The sequence below is a fragment of the Felis catus genome, chromosome A3, assembly GCF_018350175.1.
Source record: "Felis catus isolate Fca126 chromosome A3, F.catus_Fca126_mat1.0, whole genome shotgun sequence".
Lineage (NCBI taxonomy): Eukaryota > Metazoa > Chordata > Mammalia > Carnivora > Felidae > Felis > Felis catus.
This window is the reverse complement of record NC_058370.1, coordinates 122,129,342-122,147,314: the sequence shown is the minus strand read 5'-3', so window position 1 is coordinate 122,147,314 and position 17,973 is coordinate 122,129,342. Positions and strand designations below refer to the sequence as shown.

The 17,973-nt window shown below is 47.3% G+C and overlaps 1 protein-coding gene and 1 long non-coding RNA gene across 5 annotated transcripts in view; one reads left to right on the top strand and one right to left on the bottom strand.

The window, feature by feature from the left end:
• Positions 1-17,973, bottom strand: part of LOC123384588 — a 170,603-nt gene that overhangs the window by 125,728 nt on the left and 26,902 nt on the right. For 2 of the 4 annotated variants that reach the window (XR_006595909.1, XR_006595908.1), the window contains exon 1: positions 3,137-3,390. The exons of the other annotated variants lie outside the window; for them this stretch is intronic. The gene's annotated coding sequence lies outside the window, so the exon portion shown is untranslated. Of the gene's footprint in view, positions 1-3,136; positions 3,391-17,973 lie in introns of those variants that run through there. 4 annotated transcript variants of the gene reach the window in all.
• Positions 1,268-17,199, top strand: LOC109498359. The gene is made up of 5 exons (XR_002741297.2): positions 1,268-1,327; positions 5,852-8,623; positions 10,779-12,875; positions 13,754-13,794; positions 14,494-17,199. It is a non-coding gene; the product is annotated as an uncharacterized LOC109498359 (long non-coding RNA).

Here is a 17,973-nt window from a genome sequence, read left to right as displayed (position 1 = left end):
GAGCCAGTGCCAACAGAGCACTTTGAAACAGTGAGGGAGTCGATAGCTCAGGTTTGGTAAGTCAGGGTCAGGGTCATTTGGGCACTGTGCATGGCTCCACACGGGGGGCAGGGGCAATCTAGCCAGCCCCCAGTGTCTGCAGCATTGTCTCAGACGGGGGGGGGGGGGGGGGCACAGTGTTACACGTGATCAGCGACAGAGTGCATTGCAGTGGGCGATGGCTCCCAAGAGCCGAGGAAATGCAGACTTCCTGAAATGAGGCCAAGGTCAGGCAGGCTGGCTTGGTAATTTCCTGAAAGGTCCAGCCGGGCCTGCAGGGCTGAGCCGGCAGCTGGAGGAAGTCAGGTGAACTTAGGTGGGTAGAGGCATCCAAGCAGGTCACTCTAATTAGTGGAACTAATTCATCATCGAACCCAGGATTCCAGTAGCTTTTTAGCAGCCATGTCAAATAGCAAATGGGCCAAACGTGACCTCCTCATAAAGTCTTCCCTGGCTCCCCCATTTAAAACAGCACCCCATCATTGCCATTTCTCATTGCCTTTCCTCTCACCATCCATGGTCCGTTCATACCATATAAGCTACCTATTCGTCTTGCATAGTGGGTAATTTGTATCACAGTGCATTACAGGACCAGAATGTAAGCTGGATAAGGATGATGTCACTTTATTCACTGCTGTGTCCCCAGCTCCTGGATCAGTGCCCAGCACCCAATTAATATTTACTGAACTTATAAATAAATATATCCTGAACTAAAACTCCTAAGTCTTTTCACTAGAACTGCTCATACGTCAGCTTTATCTCATCTGTGTGTGTGCAATGGTGAGTTTTTAACTAAAACTGCAGCATTTTATCTTTCAGGTTTGGGTCCATTGATCCAGACTTTCAGGTTTAGTAAGTCTTGATTCCAAGACAATCATGGATCCTCTCAAAATTTTTTTAATCCCCCAAAACCCTAGCAGCATGCCATTATCCCTCCACTCGAGCCATAAGTGAAATGATGGGCCTACAGAGTCTCCCGGCACAAGAGTAGGTATGTCCTCTCAGGACTAGGTTATTTGTTCTCAACCTGTCAAAGCCAGGAACTATTGAAATAAAGGGTCTCAGCCCTCGAAAGGGACTTCAGGATTGAGTTACCAAATGCTTTGATTTTATAGATGGGGGCTGCAATGGGGAAGTGAGTGACAATGTCATCTCTTTGACATCATACAAAGGGTAGTGATGAGTTCATAAAGCCTCAGCCTCTCAGCGTTAAGTAGGAGCTCCCATAGCAACAAACTCCTAAGGTAGCCTCGGACCAGCACCTGAATTCTTCATCCATGCCAGAGAGGTAAGATCCATGCACAAAGACTAGCTCTTTGTTATCTTTCCCCATGTGTGTAGCCCATGAGCAACCAGCTGGAAACACTGGGAGGCCTGCCCAGGGCCCTTGGCCTTTCCCATCCTCACCCTGTCCCTCCTTCTCCCTCCTCCTGAGACTACAATGCTCTCCTGTTCTCTTCCTTTTCCACCCCACTGATATGTAAACTGATTTACATAGAGTGGAAATACACCTATGAGCCAGGTCAACAGACAAAGGGAGGTTTCCTGGTGCTCCTAAGAGCATAAAATCCTTTGGCTATTTAAGTATTTAAAGAAAATGTGCCTGAAACAGCCAGAAATATCAGGGTTAAGGGAAGAGCCAGTTGCAACATGTATTTGTTGAATGAATGAAAGAATGAATGACTTCACCATGTGAAACAAAGTAAAGGGACATAGTAATGGAAACTGTTGGTGCTCTCTTAGACTTATCCTGGTCTGAGTGGGGACATCAGAAGACATCACAGCCACTGTCTCCCCACTTCCCAAGGAAAGGCTAGACAAGGGAAGTCCAACGCTGGGGTACAATTCACATTCCAGGATTTCCCATGGGACCAAAGGGAGCTGGCATGCAGCCCAAGCCACATCCTTCCTCAGGCTTCTTCCCCTGCCCTATCCTGTTTTCCTTGCGCCCCCACTCCTGAGGGCACCCCCTCAATAAATCACATTCTGAGGAATTCCTATCTCAGGCTCTGCTTCAAGGGAACCTGACGTGGGTGGGCAGCATAGTTCGACAACACAGAATCCAGTGTTTTGTACCGTATCTGGCCCCTTACCACCCATAAAAATCCCTCCGACCCTCCCACCCATCTTCCATGCCCAGAGCTCAGTGTTACCTGACCTTCAATTCTGAGGACTGATCAGGCTGTACAGACACGATGTGATGGCAGCTGTGACTACTCACCCATAATGCAGAGACACACGGAAGCAAACTGTCTGCAGCCACAGTTTTAGACACAAGGTGAGCAGCTTAGCTTTAGAAGCCAAGAAAGACACAAGACTTACAAAGCTGCCAAAAGGTGTCTTCAGTTATAGGAACAGAAGCCGCTGCAGCAGTCATTAATTACTTATGGAACAGATTTGGGGAGGAGGTGGGGGCAGGTGGTGAGACAAGAAATACAAAAATGGAGACAGAAATATTCGCATGGGCTTATCTTAAAAACTCACAGGTTGGTCTCCTCCCCACATTTCACCCAGCGAAAGCAGTAACTCAGGCTGCCCTGTGCCACTGTCACCTCCCCTGTGTCCCCTCTGAGAGGCCAAGAAGGAAGCTTGTGCTCTGGGGTGCAAAGCTCTGACCTTCTCAACCTGTTCAGCTTTCGGTTCTAAAGAACTTCAAATAACAGGCCTAACCAGACCATTCAGTACAGTCTGGAATTATTCGTGGGGCCCGTGGGCAGAGACCCCCGCCATGCAGCCAGCTCGCCCCTTCTGCAAGCACCAACCACGCACCCACCTGTCCCCGCCACCTTCCTCGTCTGCAGAGAAGCAGAAGGCAACAAATGAAGTCCTGAGCCTCCCGTTCACACACACACACACACACACACACTCCCGCCATCTCTACTCACCCTCTCCTCCTGAAAAGGTGGAAGAAGCCGCCCTCATCCTCACAAACCCCCTTCTGGTGGGTGCCTGCCCTTCCCCACCCCCACACCTCCAATCTCTCCAGCTTTGTCATCCGCTCCTTCCCAGGAGAATCTTACTGCGCCAGAGTTTTACCTCTTAAAACAAAAAAAAAAATTTTTTTAAATGGGAAGACTATAAGCAACAGATCCCTCACCTGCTGCCTCCGGTGAAAAGAGAAAGCACCAGATGGGCGCCCTCCCCTTCCTCCTGCATGCACACACCTGGCCGAGCCCCTCCAGCGACAGAAGCCCGCAAAGGGCACCTCCTGTGCTCCGAGTCTGCACCCTCCCACCTCCTCAGCTGGGTCTGTTTTCCCTGGATTAATCCTTTCTGGATATTTAACTTTTTCCTTGACCAACTCCCCTTGCTCTCCCCCACTTTAAGTTTGGTTCTTCGGCCATCAGGCTCTCCCGCGGCTCCCTCGCTCCCGGGCTTCCAGCACGTGCACCCATAACAGCCCCCACCCCACCCCCCCACCTGCGTCTCCAGCCCAGCTCTCAGGCCCCAGCACACCACAGGTGTGTCAGCTTCCCAACGGCCACAGGCCTCCGACAAAGCTTACCCAGAACTAAAATTCTCCCAGCAGCCCCTCCCAACCTCGCCACCGCCCCCCCCCCACCACCACCACCGCGCCTTGCTCTTTATCTTTAATGTCGCATTTTAATAAATTAGCATTCCCAGCCAGCCTTGGTCCAAACTAGAGAGATCTGCATCTGGTCCTTGTCCCGTGACCTTTAACCTTCTCCTCCTTTAACCAGTAAACCTCCAAGTCTTAGCTGCATGTCTCTTCAGTGTCCCTCAAACTACCTCTTTCTCCCCATCAATCGAGGCCCCACCGTCACACCCTCTAACATCAGAAGAGCCTCTGTCCTAACATGTGGCCCACGGGGCTCCCACAGCAGCTAGATGAGATGGCTCTGAAATCCAAATCCGCAGTTTAAGCCCTTTCTGCCTGTCTGCCCCCACCCCCAACACTCGGGCCTCCTCCCAGGAGAAACAGACTCAGAGAAGAGAAATTGAGCAGAATGCAGCAAATCCAGGGGCAGGAAAATTATTGATTCGTGCATTTGTTCGTTCATTAAATTATACCTTCAGAACTCGGAGTTAGTCCTTCTGGGAGGCTCCAGGCCCAAGCACTTAGTTTCCTTGTTTACTTCCTTCACAGCACTTACCTCCATTTGTTATTGTTTTTCTTTGATTCACGGTTTTTATACTTTTTAAAAAATCTATCTCTCCTTTAAGAATATAAGTTCCTTAAAGAAAAGATGTACTCTATCTATGTGATATGGTATTCCCAGCCCCTAGAACAAGGCAGGGCATAGGGCAGTCCCTCAGGAAATGTTTATGAACTAAATAAAGGCATGGATGAATAACCAAACTGGCATGTGATATTTTGTCTCCACAGTCAATTCTACCACACTTTGCCATCAGCCGTCACCAAGAATATACCCAGTGCCTACCATGTTCAGAGCACCGGTGGCATGGGATAGTACCCACAGCATAGAACAGAAAATGTAATCTATGTGCTGAGGTCTCTCTAGGGTGGGATAAAACCACGGTGCAAAGGACTAAGCACCAGCAGTGTGTGACCGGGACTCTCCATGCCCAGGGTCTGGCCTCCCCCCAGAATTGTGCCCAACAGAACAGCCAGTCTTAAGGAGGGAACCATTGCAGCCCGAGGGAGCCAGGCCCTGGGGATGTTCCCACTCTTCTGCCTTATGTTTGCCCAGACCCCAGATACTCATTCATGTGCTCAGACCCCAACAGCCCTCAGCCTCCTTCTATAAGGATAGAAGAACAGACGTTGAGTTAAAAAGAAATAACGAAATATGACATCACTCCTCTCCTTAAAACCCTCCTTGGCTTCCCTCACACTGAAAATAAAATCCAAATGCCATGTTTAATCTCAAAAAGCCCTGAATGATTTGGTATCTGCCTCTGTAGACTAGATCCAGGAAGCCACATTTCCTGTTTTTTTGTAACTGAAAACATCAGGCTTGTTGTAGCCCCAGGTCCTTTGCCCTAGCTATTCCCTCCACCTGGATGGCTCTGCCCCCTGATCTCTACCAGGTTGGGTCCTTCTTGTCATTCCACTTAAACATCACCAGGTGATGTCTCTCTGGCTACCCACGGCGCCCCCCGCCCCATTATACTGCTGGGTTTCAGTCTACATCTACACACCCCTCATCACCATCTGAATCTTGCATGTTCAATGTTTTTGTATCCCCCCCAAATATTAGTTTTCTGTGCTGCATCCCACATCACCACAAACTCAGCTTACAGCAGCACCATTCATTAGCTCCCTAGTCCGTGCAGCAGAAGGGCCTGAGTTTTCTGCTCAGGGTCTCACAAGAGATGTAGGCTGGGCTGCGTTCTCGTCCAGAGCTTGGGGTCCTCTTCCAGGCTCCTGTGGTTGTGGGAGGATTTAGCTCCTGGCAGGTATGACACTGGGGTTGCCATTTCCTTGCTGGCCATCATCCAGGGGCTGCCTTAGCTCCCAGGGGCCACCCCCATTCCTTGTCACATGGCCCTTCCATTGTGAAAGCCAGAAACAGGATCTCCCTCACATCCAGGCCCTGTCACACTTTGAATCTTTCCCACCAGGAAGAGCCAAGTCCCTCTGGAGGGATGACCTGATTATATCAGGTGCACCCAGAACAATCACTTTTAAGGTCAACTGTGTCATACAACATGACCTAATCATGAAACCAACTGTCCCTTTATAGTCACAGCCCACACCCACACTCGAGAGGACAGGATTACACAGGGCATATACACCAGGGGTGGGAATCTTAATGGCCGTCTTAGAATGCCACCCGCCGTACCCACTAGAGTAGCTTCACCTGCCTTGTTATCTGTGTATCCCAAGGCCCAGGACAGTGCTCCCAACCATGAAGAGTAAGGCGCAAAATGAGAATATTGCGCAGTACAGCATGAGAAACCAAGAGAATTACTCAGCAATTGGAAGTGACCCAGACCCAGGAGACTGACCAGCCCATGCCGCATCTGTCCAGCCCAGGGACCAAGGGAATTGGAATCCCACACTCCAGAACCGGTCATGGTCTACCGGTGTGTTGCAGCATGTTATTGGCCGCCTCTGGCCTGGAATTGTTCCAGCACGTAGAGGATACCCATCAAATATTTTTTCCCTTATGAATGGAATAAAAGGAAGAAGGTGATCTCTTCTGGAAACTAGAGATGGAAAGAGTTGGACGGGTTGGAAGGGGTGAGCAGAACAGGAGCCATGAGCCAGTCAAGTGCATCCCAGCTCTCACAGACTTCTCTTGCTGAATCCATACTGGACGCTCTTGGCCTAGCCAACACCTGCCCGCTGAGGGCCAGCTCCCATCCAACCCGACCCACCTCCTCCATGAAGCCTCTCTGACTGCTGACCTGAAGTCTTCTGTGCTTAACACCTAACTACCTCTGGTGGCCCCTTTTGTTTTAAGTAGCCTTCGTGCCTAGTGTGAAGCCCAATGCAGGGTTTGAACTCACAACCCTGAGATCAAGACCTGACCAGAGACCAAGAGTTAGACACCTAACTGACTGAACCACCCAGGTACCCCTCATGTGGCCCTTTTCAGAAGGCTGCCTTTTGACATCTCTCTCCTATTGTGAACAGCAGGCCAAAGCCCACATGATGTTTGTAGTTTGCCAGGCCTGTGTCTCAAGTCCCTGCCTCATCCTCACCCTCCTTGAGGAAGAGGCCGCCTCGCCCTCTGTGTGTTCACCCAGTGCACAGTGAGCACCTTCTGGCCATGCAAATTCTTTGGGACCTGCTTGGTGACTTGGAGTTGAGCTCTGCTGCCTGCAGGCACCAGGAGTGAGCCTCCCATGGGGTAGGCATGGGGCTAAGTGTGCTGGATGGGGCGGGTATGGAGCAGTGGAGACCAGATGGTGAGAGAGCGCACTGAGAAGGAGAGAAAAGAAAGCCATCAGACCGAGAGCACCTGTTGTTGTTAGAGCAGTGTGAGGACCCACATCCAACCAGCTGGCCGTCTCTGCTCCTTGCTCTTGTCACAACCTTCCAGAAGAGATACGGACACTCAGAATTGTCCCCATTCTCCCTTCTCTTTGTTTCCAGTGCTGGTAGTGGTCAGTGTTTGGTGCAGATAAAATGATACAGCGATACTGCTGATGGGGGCGATTTATCTTGCCCGTAACATCCAAGAGAGTAAAGGATAAAGATCTGATAGGCTAGTAGTAGGTTGAAAGGTGACCGTAAGCCTGTGAGTGAGGGTCACCAACACATAAGCCCATGTGGGTGCCCGAGCAAGAAGGTAATGTTCATGCCGTGGGTTCAGGAAGGACTCTCACGGACCTAAGATGGGTTAGAAATGCACTGCACTCCTGAGTCTGGTTCTGGGCTCCCACAGGGGACACTGGCACTTAGAGAGAGGTCAGAGGGTAGCCTTGAAGGTGATAAGCAGGACGGGCAGCAGGGCCTGGGAGAAAAAGAGGTTGGGATTATTCATCAGGGGAAGACAGGCAGGCAGGATTTAACACAATCTTCAGGTATCAGAAGAGCTCTCAGGCAGTGCAGGCTAAGTCTTGGCAGTGGCTACTGAGGATGGAACAAGGAAAGAAACTTAATCCGCAGCATAAGGGATTTAGGATAGAATTTCCTGATGGTGAAGGTTGTTAAAAGTTGCAATGAATGGTCTAGAGAGAGATTCTGGTCTACTCTGGAAGCTTTTACAAGTAGAAGAGATTATCCTCTGGCAGGGCAGCTTATCTCTAATCCTGCCTGAAGGCAGGGGAATGGACACAATGACCTCAGGGTCTCCTTCAGACTTGGAAAGCAGGTCTTCCCATCGGCAGACCAGCCAACACTGCTATGCAGGTGATGCACTTCAAGGAAGGCCCAGAGTGTTCCCAGAAATAAAGAGAAGCTGCCTGATGTGAGATCTTCTTTCCTTTTTCTTATTTTTTAGCCACAGCTGCCTTGCAGCAATGACCAAGTTCCTCTGTAATCTCAGCTCTGATCAAGGGCAATTTAAACAAGAAAGCCAAAAGCAGCCACAGACCACACAGAGATAGATGACTCTCTGCTCTGCAAAACACCCCAGACAACAGAGCCGTGGTTGTGGTCTTCTCCACGGAGGGCTCTGCATTTAACAAGCCATGTGAAAAACTTGCTGACCCAGCCAGGTAGCAGCAATGGGAAACGTGAGGGCATTCCCAGCCTGCTGCTGCCAGCCATCACGCTCAAGCCGCCTGTGCTGCAGTCCCCCTTCCTGTGAGTCAAGTGGCACGCCTTTCGGGAAAGCACCTGCTCTCAGCTGTTCAGCATGGGGGTCAGGGGAGAAATGAAATGGTCTTATACCTGACCTGGGAGACAGCCCTGTGAGCCATGATACACACTGAGAGCATTAACAGGTATGCAGACAGCCCTCTGGACACCCTCTGAAGGCTTCTGGGCTTGTGCTGAGCTCAGAGGAAGAGGAAGAGTAGGGCAGAGAGCACCAAAAATCTTCTGAAGTGGTTTTCAAAAGTGCTGCCCAGGTATGTGAGCATCTCTACACAGGCCATGGCTGAGTCAATGTTTTCTGTAAACTGAAAAGACAAAGAAGGGATGTCCTTTGGCTTTCTGGAACCTGGGGCCTGGCTTGGAGCAGCGTTCAACCAGATACGGTGGAAGGTGAGCACGTCTTTTACTTTCAAGTCTAGTTCCCCAGTGAAGAAACAACTGCTAAACCCCTAACCCTACATCTTCACAGAGCTTAATTCTTCATCCCTACTCTTTCTTTCTTACAACTCAGCTGATGTCCTTCTTGTGCCTTTTCTTTGCCCTCTGTGTCTCTGCTTCAACTCTTCTGCGTGATTTCTACCAGCCCCACCTCTGCTTTCCACCACTCAGCACGTGAAGTCCAGTACTCCATACCACCCCTGATGAACATGGCCTTGGGCCCAGTGCCCTCTCTTCAAGGACACTTTTCCTTCTAGAGGCTTAAACACCAGCCTTCTGGACACTTCTTTCAAACTGCACCACCCCCAGTGACCATAGGCATGGGACTAGAGTAAATGACCATGGATATGTGGCAGAAAGAAGCACAGAAATGTATTATTCTGCCCATTGCATATGCTAGGAACAGGCAGGAACTTGTTGCAAAAGCATATTAAGCATGCAATCAGCTGCATCCTTGTGCCCAAATAAAGCTATTTTCATTTCATAAAGCAAGAGAGCAAGTCAAGTCATTAGGGAAATAGAAATGGGGAACTTAACTACCTAATTGGAAGCTCTATTGCACTTGCAAAGTACCTTTGGTTTTTCTAAAAATTCAAGGGAAACACATTGAGCTTATAATTGCAGATAGATCGATGCCACATTCCTTCCTGCATTAGCACAGAAGGAGAGTCCCTTCCTGTGGGCTCATCCTGGCCCCTGCTACGCTGTGTAAACAGCAGTGAGGGCCCAGAAGGAAATAGGCTGGCTCGTAAAAGCAGGAAAAACTGAGGGGAGAGCCAAAGTCATCTTCCTTCCTATGGAAGACAGAAGCCCACAGCCACAGCACCTTTCTGCCTGTTTTAGTTTAACTCTTCCTCCCCATGGCAAGAACGTTAACGTGTTTGGTTTATATATGAGACATTTCCTACATGTGTGGCGCAAGGTGAGGTTAAGCTATCTCTCTGAGTTTCAGTAACTTCATCTGTAAAACGCAAGGGTCAGGCATTATCGATGCTTGCAACCCTGGACTCCACAAACGTGCCTCGGGAACCACTGAGGGGTGGGTCCACATGGGAGATGGCACCAGGGAAGAGACCACGTTAATGATATTCTAATCCCCACCCTCCTGCCCACTTCAGTGAGAATGCCCCACCTTGTACCTATTTAGTATTTTGGAATTCTTCGTAAGATATTATTTGGTGGGTGGGGCAATTGGGTGGCTCAGTCGGTTGAGCGTCCAACTTCGGCTCAGGTCATGATCTCGCGGTTCATGAGCTGGAGCCCCACATCGGGTTCACTACTATAAGCACGGAGCCAGCTTCGGATCCTCTGTCCCTCTCTTTCCCCTTCCCTTTATATATATTCTTTCCTGGGGGCAGGAGGCAAAGTTGCTTAAATACACACACACACACACACATGCACACGCACACGCACATGCACACACACACACACAGAATCCGCTGAGCCTAATAGCCTCTGTGGTCTCTTCCAAGACTGAGAAATTCAAGATCTAGTCTCCTAATCTCACTGAGGAGATGAGAGAACCCTCCTTTAACAGCTTTGAAGCCTGGTTATAGAACTCAGTTGCTGTTGGTATCTGTGCAGCACTTGTCCCTGGAGCTTAGAGAGTAAGAAACCAAGGACTGTGTTTCTTGAGAGGGTCAGTCTTGACCTGCTGATTGATCCTGCACAAGGGACTGTTTTGAGATAGAATAAGGGAATTTCCTGCATCACATACTTTTTCATGGAGGACTTCTCTAAACGCATCTTTTCCCAATGCATTTAACATGTCTCATATGACTTAAAGAAATGAGAACATTCAGACTTACCTGGACGCTCATCCGGGTCATCAGGTCCTCCTACAGGTATTCTTTGGACCTAAGATGTCTCTCCAATGAAGAGCAGCCCATGGCATCAGCAGAAAGCACCAGAAAATATCCCTCTCAGAGCTAACCTCATGTCAGTTCTGAAAACTCCCAAACAGCCCCAAAACCCCAAGAATACCGGGTACTCTGAGTGCACATGGAGGGACATCTAAAGCCTCTGGGCACAATTAGCTGCCATGTCCCGTCCAGATGCCTTGCAAACATAAAAGGGCTCAGCCTTGACTTTGCTTTCTGATCCCCAGGCTGGGTTCACACTGCATGCCAGTGGGCACCTCCCCGCTCCATGGAATGTCTGTGGCTACTTTTATCTTCAGAGAAGAACAGGTGGGAAAATAAAGTTAAAGGCACTTTTTACCCTGCTCTCCAGGAATGAGCTCCAGGCCTCAGGCCTGTGGTTGTGGGAACACACGTTTCCACCACAGGGAAGGAGAAAATCAGCCTGATATGCACATGACATGCCATGACATCCTAAGCGTGATTAGGTCCCTGACTGCATGGGAAATGAAACCACAGGCATTTAATAGAGGACCTGCAGCCAGGCCATCCAGTCCCTTCTGCAGCACACAAGCTGGGCACCCAATTCTCTGTCCTCAGGCACACCTGTTGTGAGCATTGAAGAGCACCAAGGAGCACTGAGGAGCACTGGGGAACCCTGCAGAATGAGAAACTCAACTGCTCTCCCAGGGAGGATTTGCATGGGCAGCAGGCGCTGGTCCGTAACAACCAAAACCCTGGGTTTCCCCAAAGATTCTATCCCTGAACAGAGACAACATGTCCCAGGAGAAATGGAAGTATGTGGAGAGAGGAAGAGGAGAAAAACAGAAGTAATGGAAAGAGTGACAAACAGCTAGTCTTGTTTGCTGGACTGGTTACTACTGAGCTGTTTGCCATTTGGCCCCATGTATTTTTAAAGCATACAGTTAAGGAGCATTTATTAAAATGTTTTCAAGTTGTCCTTCTAAAGAAGAGACCCTGACAGGCCACTCAGTATACTGCAAAGGTGGGTTAAATACTATTATCCCTGCAGCGACGATGGGGAGACAAGAGTATAATGGATTACCTTAATTTCCCAGAGACATGCGGTGAATTCATTACGGGGAGGAAAAACGGAAAAGAAAAAGACAATCAGATTACAGAGTCTTGAAGCTGGGCCGCCTTGCCAAGAAAGCCAACCAGTGTGAGGGAAGGAGAGACAGCCCCAAACCCCCAAGGGTGCTGCTCCAAAATGCAGTCCTTAGAAACACAGCCGCCTTTGGGAAGCTCCAAATTCAAATGTGCAACAGAAACAAATTCACCACACACAAACCGTGAGGCCTCAGCAATCTGCCTCGCACCGCAGATTGGGAGAGGAGGAAAAAATAATCCAGATCCTAATTTAGTTCAGGGGCTTGTTTTCTTACACTGACAAATCCTTCTAAAAATGATTTCCTGATTAGAGTCAAACGGCCGAGGCCAAAACTCTCGGAGATTGTGTTGCCGTCAGCATATTAATGGTGTTCCTTAGCAACTCTCTCTCTCCTCCACTTTTAGAAGAAACAACACCTCTGCCAGGACCACAAAGCTGGAGAAGCCTCAGCACCTCTGATGATTCATGGGCTTGGAGGAAGGTGCGGACCTGCCAGGCAGCATGAGGGGGGAGCCTTGCTGGTGGCAGGACATGGGCAGCGAATGCCAAGTCAGGTGCAGGGCCGTGCAGGGAGACGGTGGGAGAGGACGGGCGAGGGGCCACCTCTCTCTGTGTCTCTCCAGGATTGCAACTGTCATCTGCAATTTACCAACTTGAAATACAAATCTTGCTCCTCACAAAGAGCTGATGTCTTTTTCTCACCAGACTTAAAGGTGCAAAAAACGCTAAAGAGAGGTCAAGTCAGTGATGACTAAGGAAAGGGGTTTCCTGAACTGATTCTGTTTTTATAATAAATTCTGGAATTTTCAGAATCGCCTTGGAAGGAAATGAAAGTCAAGACTTCATTCATCCATCGATTAAACATTTATTATGCATCAACAGTATGCCACGTGTCATCCTTTGTGCACTATCAGTGAGCAGTGAGCACTACCGGTGAGCCCAAACGCTGGAGGGATCATCAACTCCAACAATCTCATTTTCTAGATGAGCAAACTGAGGCCTCGTGGGGTCAGCCTCCCTGAGACATGTGTGATTTATTGACAGATCTAGAGCATGAATCCAAGTATTTCCACCATGACTACTAATTCTCAGACCAGATGCTTCTAAACCGGACTTGGATAGTCTCACTTTGAGAAGGGGAGAAGTGAAATTCAATTTGCCAATATTCCCATCCTTGGAGGAAGTGATATTCATCATAAGCCAAAACATATTGGTAAATTCTCTAATTTAGTCAGATGATGTCTCACTTTACATGATAAATGTTTCTAAAAAGTTGCATGCAAATCAAATTTTGGTAAATTGAATTACTTTTTTAAAAGCACAAGACAGATTGCTTTGTAAAGGAACCCTGGGCTGAAAATGAGAAATATTTCTGCAATTTAAATAATAACTACCTCCATAATTTATCTCTTCTGTAATTCATAATTTAATATTCTTTGGTTTTGTTTAGCATTGCTTGTTTAAAACAAGAAAGATCTATATTTATGCAGCTAGTGTCACCAAGAACTTTGAAGTACATTAATAATAACTAATACTTCCCTTCTACATACCCTTAAGAACACTTCCTTATTGGAAGTAGTATTCCCATTTGGCAGATGGAAAAAGTCAAGGCACAGAGTCAGGACAGATCCAAGATCATGGAGAAAGTCACTAGTGTAGCTAGGATGCCCACATGTTTTTGGCTATAAACCCTACACTTTTATCTACTGGCAGGACATTGTGGGCAGCTCTTGTATCAGAATTCTCTGGAGAAACAGAACCAATAGGATACATTTAGACATATGAGCAGATTTATTATGAGAATTGGCTCACGTGATTATGAAGGCTGAGATTTGCCTGATATGCCATCTGTAGGCTAGAGAGCCAAGAACGCCAATGTTATAATTCAATCCAAGTCTAATGGCCTGAAAAAGTAGTGGGGTGGGGGTGGGGGGAACATTAATTTGCAAGGGAGGCAGAAAAGGGGCCACTAGTGTAAATTGCAAAGTTTGAAGGCCAGAGAACCAGGAGCTCCGATGTTTGAAAGCAGGAAAAGATGGATGTCCAGCTTAAGAGAGCAGACTTGTCCTTCTACTTTCTTATTCCATTCAGGCCTCCAGTGGATTGGATGATGCTGACCCACACTGGTGAGGGTAGGTCTCCTTTATTCAGTCTACTGTTTCAAATGCTAATCTCTTCTGGAAACATCCTCACAGACACACCCAGAATAATGTTTTACCAGCTAACTGGTCATCCCTTAGCCCAGTCAAGTTTAAAAATTAACTACCACAGCTATTTTCTCCAAGGGAGACATTCCACAGATGTGTAGACTCCAAAGAAATTCATGAGCCATCTCAAAAACATATGTTTCAGAAATTTAAGACAGCCTCATACTCTCCTCTCTACCCAATCGCTTGACTCACTCAGGAAACATGGAGAGCAAAAAACAAAAAAAAAAGAGAGAGAGAGAGAGAGACAGAGACAGAGAGAAAGAGTCTCAATCAATCCATGACAATGTATCTCTATTGATTCCCCATCACAAATTCAACCCTCTGACTGTAGGAAAGAATACAGATGTGCCCCCAAGGACCCTTTGTCCACTTAGAGAAGCAAGGTTCACACACAAAACTACACTAGAGTCAGCATGGGTCTTTCCCACTAGACTATAAAGCCTCAAGGAAAAAGACCTTCCTCATTTTTGCCACATTAGCACCTTGCCTTGGAAAAAGTCAGTACTCTGTGAATTCTGTTGTCATGTTAAATTATGAAAACGTGGAGAGATTGGGAAGGATGATATCTGCAAGTATCTGGAGAGATGATTACAATACATAGAATAAACGTATTATTTGCAGCTCCAGAATGAATTTATCTCCTCTGCACTATGGGAAGAAGAAGAATGCCAACCTCACAGAGTTGTGTGTCACTTCAGCAGCACAAGAGAGCCGAAGCACTTAGCACATCTCTGGCACACAGTGAGCACTTAGTAGCTGGTGCCTATCACTTCTGTTACAAGAATCACAGACTGTGGCGATGGAAGCACTGGTGACAGAAACATGAGGAAGAATTTCCTAGAAGTATTGAGGGCTGCTCACTCATGGAAGCTACTACATGGGCAGTAAGCCCTGCCCAGGGGCTGGCTGGTCATCTCTCAGTCAAGAATGTCAGGAAAAGTCCTGTACCAGGTGATAGTTGGTTGATAGCACCAGTTCATTAAAAATCCACAGTTCTGGGCAAATCCAGGCTTCTCTTTAACAATTATGGGAAGGCCCAGAAATTTGTGTTTTAATAAGCATTTCAAGTGATTTTTATGTAGCTGATCAAACAGGGTTCTGATTACCTAAGTTGGAGAACCACCTGTATAAATAAAGTTTATGGTCCCTTCCAAATTCTGGGGCTCTAGGCATCCTTCACCCATCCAGAACAGTGTCATAGAAAATAATACAAGTTGATAAATTCAGAAGGATTGGGTTCAAATCTCTGCTCTGCCATTTCCTAACTGTATGAGTTACAGCACATTGATTATTCTCCCAAAGTCTCAACTTTCCAGTCTTTAAAATAGAGATAAAGATGACTACTTATATGGAGGTTCTGAAGGGAGGGGGTTCTGGCTCATAATAAGTGTTCAATAAATATTTTATGAACCTGATAGAAAAGTGCCCCTCATAGTTAGAGTAAAACAATAGGGATTTAACAAATATCAGTTCCCTTCCTGCCATCCCGAACTTATGCATTATATAGAGGAAAGTGAGTTTGCCTAAACTAAGGAGATGGACAAAAGGTGAGAAAGTGAGACAGGAGAACCGTGTGTAGATGGAGACACCAGAAGAGCAGAAAAATAGCTTGGGGGGGGGGGATGGTATTCCAAAAGAGACAAGAGGGTTCCAAAAAATTAAAGAATGGGGAGAGAAAAAACACAATGTATTAAATTTCAGTGGGAAAGTAAGGAAGAATGAAAGTACCATAGATCTTTCTGGATTTTGTTGGGTGTTCTCAGTCATTAAATCTGCATTTAGAAATATTTATATTTGCTGAAAACCAAGAGCCTTGGCGCACGGGGAGAATGAAAAGAGCGAGGGATAGGGTCTAATTAATCATCAAGAGGCTGTCACATTGACAACCAGAAGAATTGGAAAGTTACAAAGTACCAGCACCAAACAGCATCAATCACCCAACGATGGTAAATAAATTAATCAAAAATCATTGGGTACCAAAAGGTCTGGGGGAAAAATAAAAGGCAGAAGAGAAAAATGATCAGGAGCAGCAAGCAAGCAAAATAGCAGAGCTTGACCCTGTTAAAACTGAAGCCATGTACCCTGGCAGATCGCCAGCCCCCTGCCTTCAATGCCTCGCCCACCCCCAAGCAGGGGGCCAAGCACAGCTAGGTGCAAATGCAACTACGGATGCTGTTGTCTTCAAACCTCTTACCCCTTCTGTATTAAAGAGGAGAGCCACACCTATTCCCCAGTAAAATGAAAAAACATCATCCTTAACATTTAGCTCATCCTAAATACTACATATTTACTTTGCTCAAAACCATTCCCTGACTCATTAAGCTGCCATATTTGTGTACAATGTGAATATCGATATGGGTAGTGAAAACTTCCCACTTAGCCTTCTGAGGACCATTTATTAATAGCCCCAGGCCTGCATTGACTACATAAATCTCTCCTCTGTGGTGCTGGGGGCCCTCCCTGATCCAGAATTATAGTGCCTGGCCCTACCCTCCCCAACCTGGCCTATATTTCCCCAAGTTATTCACTTTTTCTTTACCTGGCAAAAGAGTGGTTGTGGAGGATATTAACAAGATCATTCTTTTTTCAGTCAGGATGCACGTATTTATACTTCCAGGTTCACACAGGATTCATGGGGCATGACTATGAATTCAAACAAACTGAACACCTGGATTTTCCATGGACCATTCGGATCATGAAATACTCCAGTTCCGTTTAACATTTGCTAGAGCTCGAGCCCCACATTGTTTAAAGATATTTTTGACATGCCAAATCACATAGCCTTTACAATTTACCCACAACTGATAATTTGCCATTTGATTCCATTTAACAGATATTCAGTAAATACCTGCAGGATTCCAGGGATGATGTAGAAGTGAGTGGAACCAGGTTTCTGTATTCTAGAGCTCATAGACTAGTAAGAGAGACAAACCATCACAAACGATGTGATCTGGCCACCATGACCATGGTGACCACACAGAGACATAACAACACACTGTAGGACTAAGGACAGAAGCAACTCTCGTATGAGGTATCAGGAAAGGCTTGCTGGGGTGTGGGAAGATACAGGAACTTGACATGACATGAGAGAAAGTCAAGGCTTGGACAATGGAGACAGAAGGAGGGCATTTGAGACACAAAGATGAGCTTGAGAAAAGCCTCAGAGGTGGGCAAATGCAGGATATTATCAAGAATCACGAGAAGGCTGGTGTTGCTGTACAGAGAAAGGAGGGTCCTGAGTGGGAGGCAGATGATAAGGGTTAGGGAAAGTCCTATAAATACAAAAGTGTCCCTCTGCCCTGGACAATTCCAACTGTCTGAGTCCACAATACTCTCTCCTCTCGAGACATCCAGGGAAGCCACATGGGGCAAGCTTTCAAAGTTCCAGGATGCCCTCCCAGGTGTCTCCTGGAGCTGCTCATGGCCTGGAGTCTCCAAGGATGACAGCGGCAGCAGGAAGCACCAGAGGCTGCATGAAACCAGTCCCTTCAGGGCAGTGCCCACATTTGAGGCCCAGCAAGGGAAATACCACATAAGTGACATCTGAGCACAAATTGTACAGACCGTGTACATCCAACCAAGTGAGAGACAGGTAGGTATCAAAAAGATAATGTAAATGGATACACTTCAGAAAGTAAGACGCTATGTACACGTGACCGCTGAATGAATAAACCAGACTCAATAGGACACAAGTGACAAGAACTGACTTCTCTGTCACAGCTGCCCCCTTTCAACCTATTCTGTGGGATCACGCCTCCCTGCCACTGAATGAATAGCCAACAAGTCTCATAACATTTTCTGTTAATGCAAAGATAAAAAGCAAACAACCTCCTTTGCAGAGCACATTAAGGAATCCTGTCCTGTGTAATATTAAAATTCTAAAATCTCCAATTGACAATTGTGCTAGTCAGGCTTGCGGTGGCCCTGGAGGCCTGGGGGAAAAGTCACCTCCTTGGCTCTTTCCTTTTGCCCCTCCCCTCCACCCCTCCCCCCACACACACACACACTCTACAGTGCTCACTTGTGGCCCCTCAGGGGTAAGTACAGGGAGAAGGAGTGAAGGAAAGGGGCAGGAAAGGGATCCCTGGAATGGTACAGATA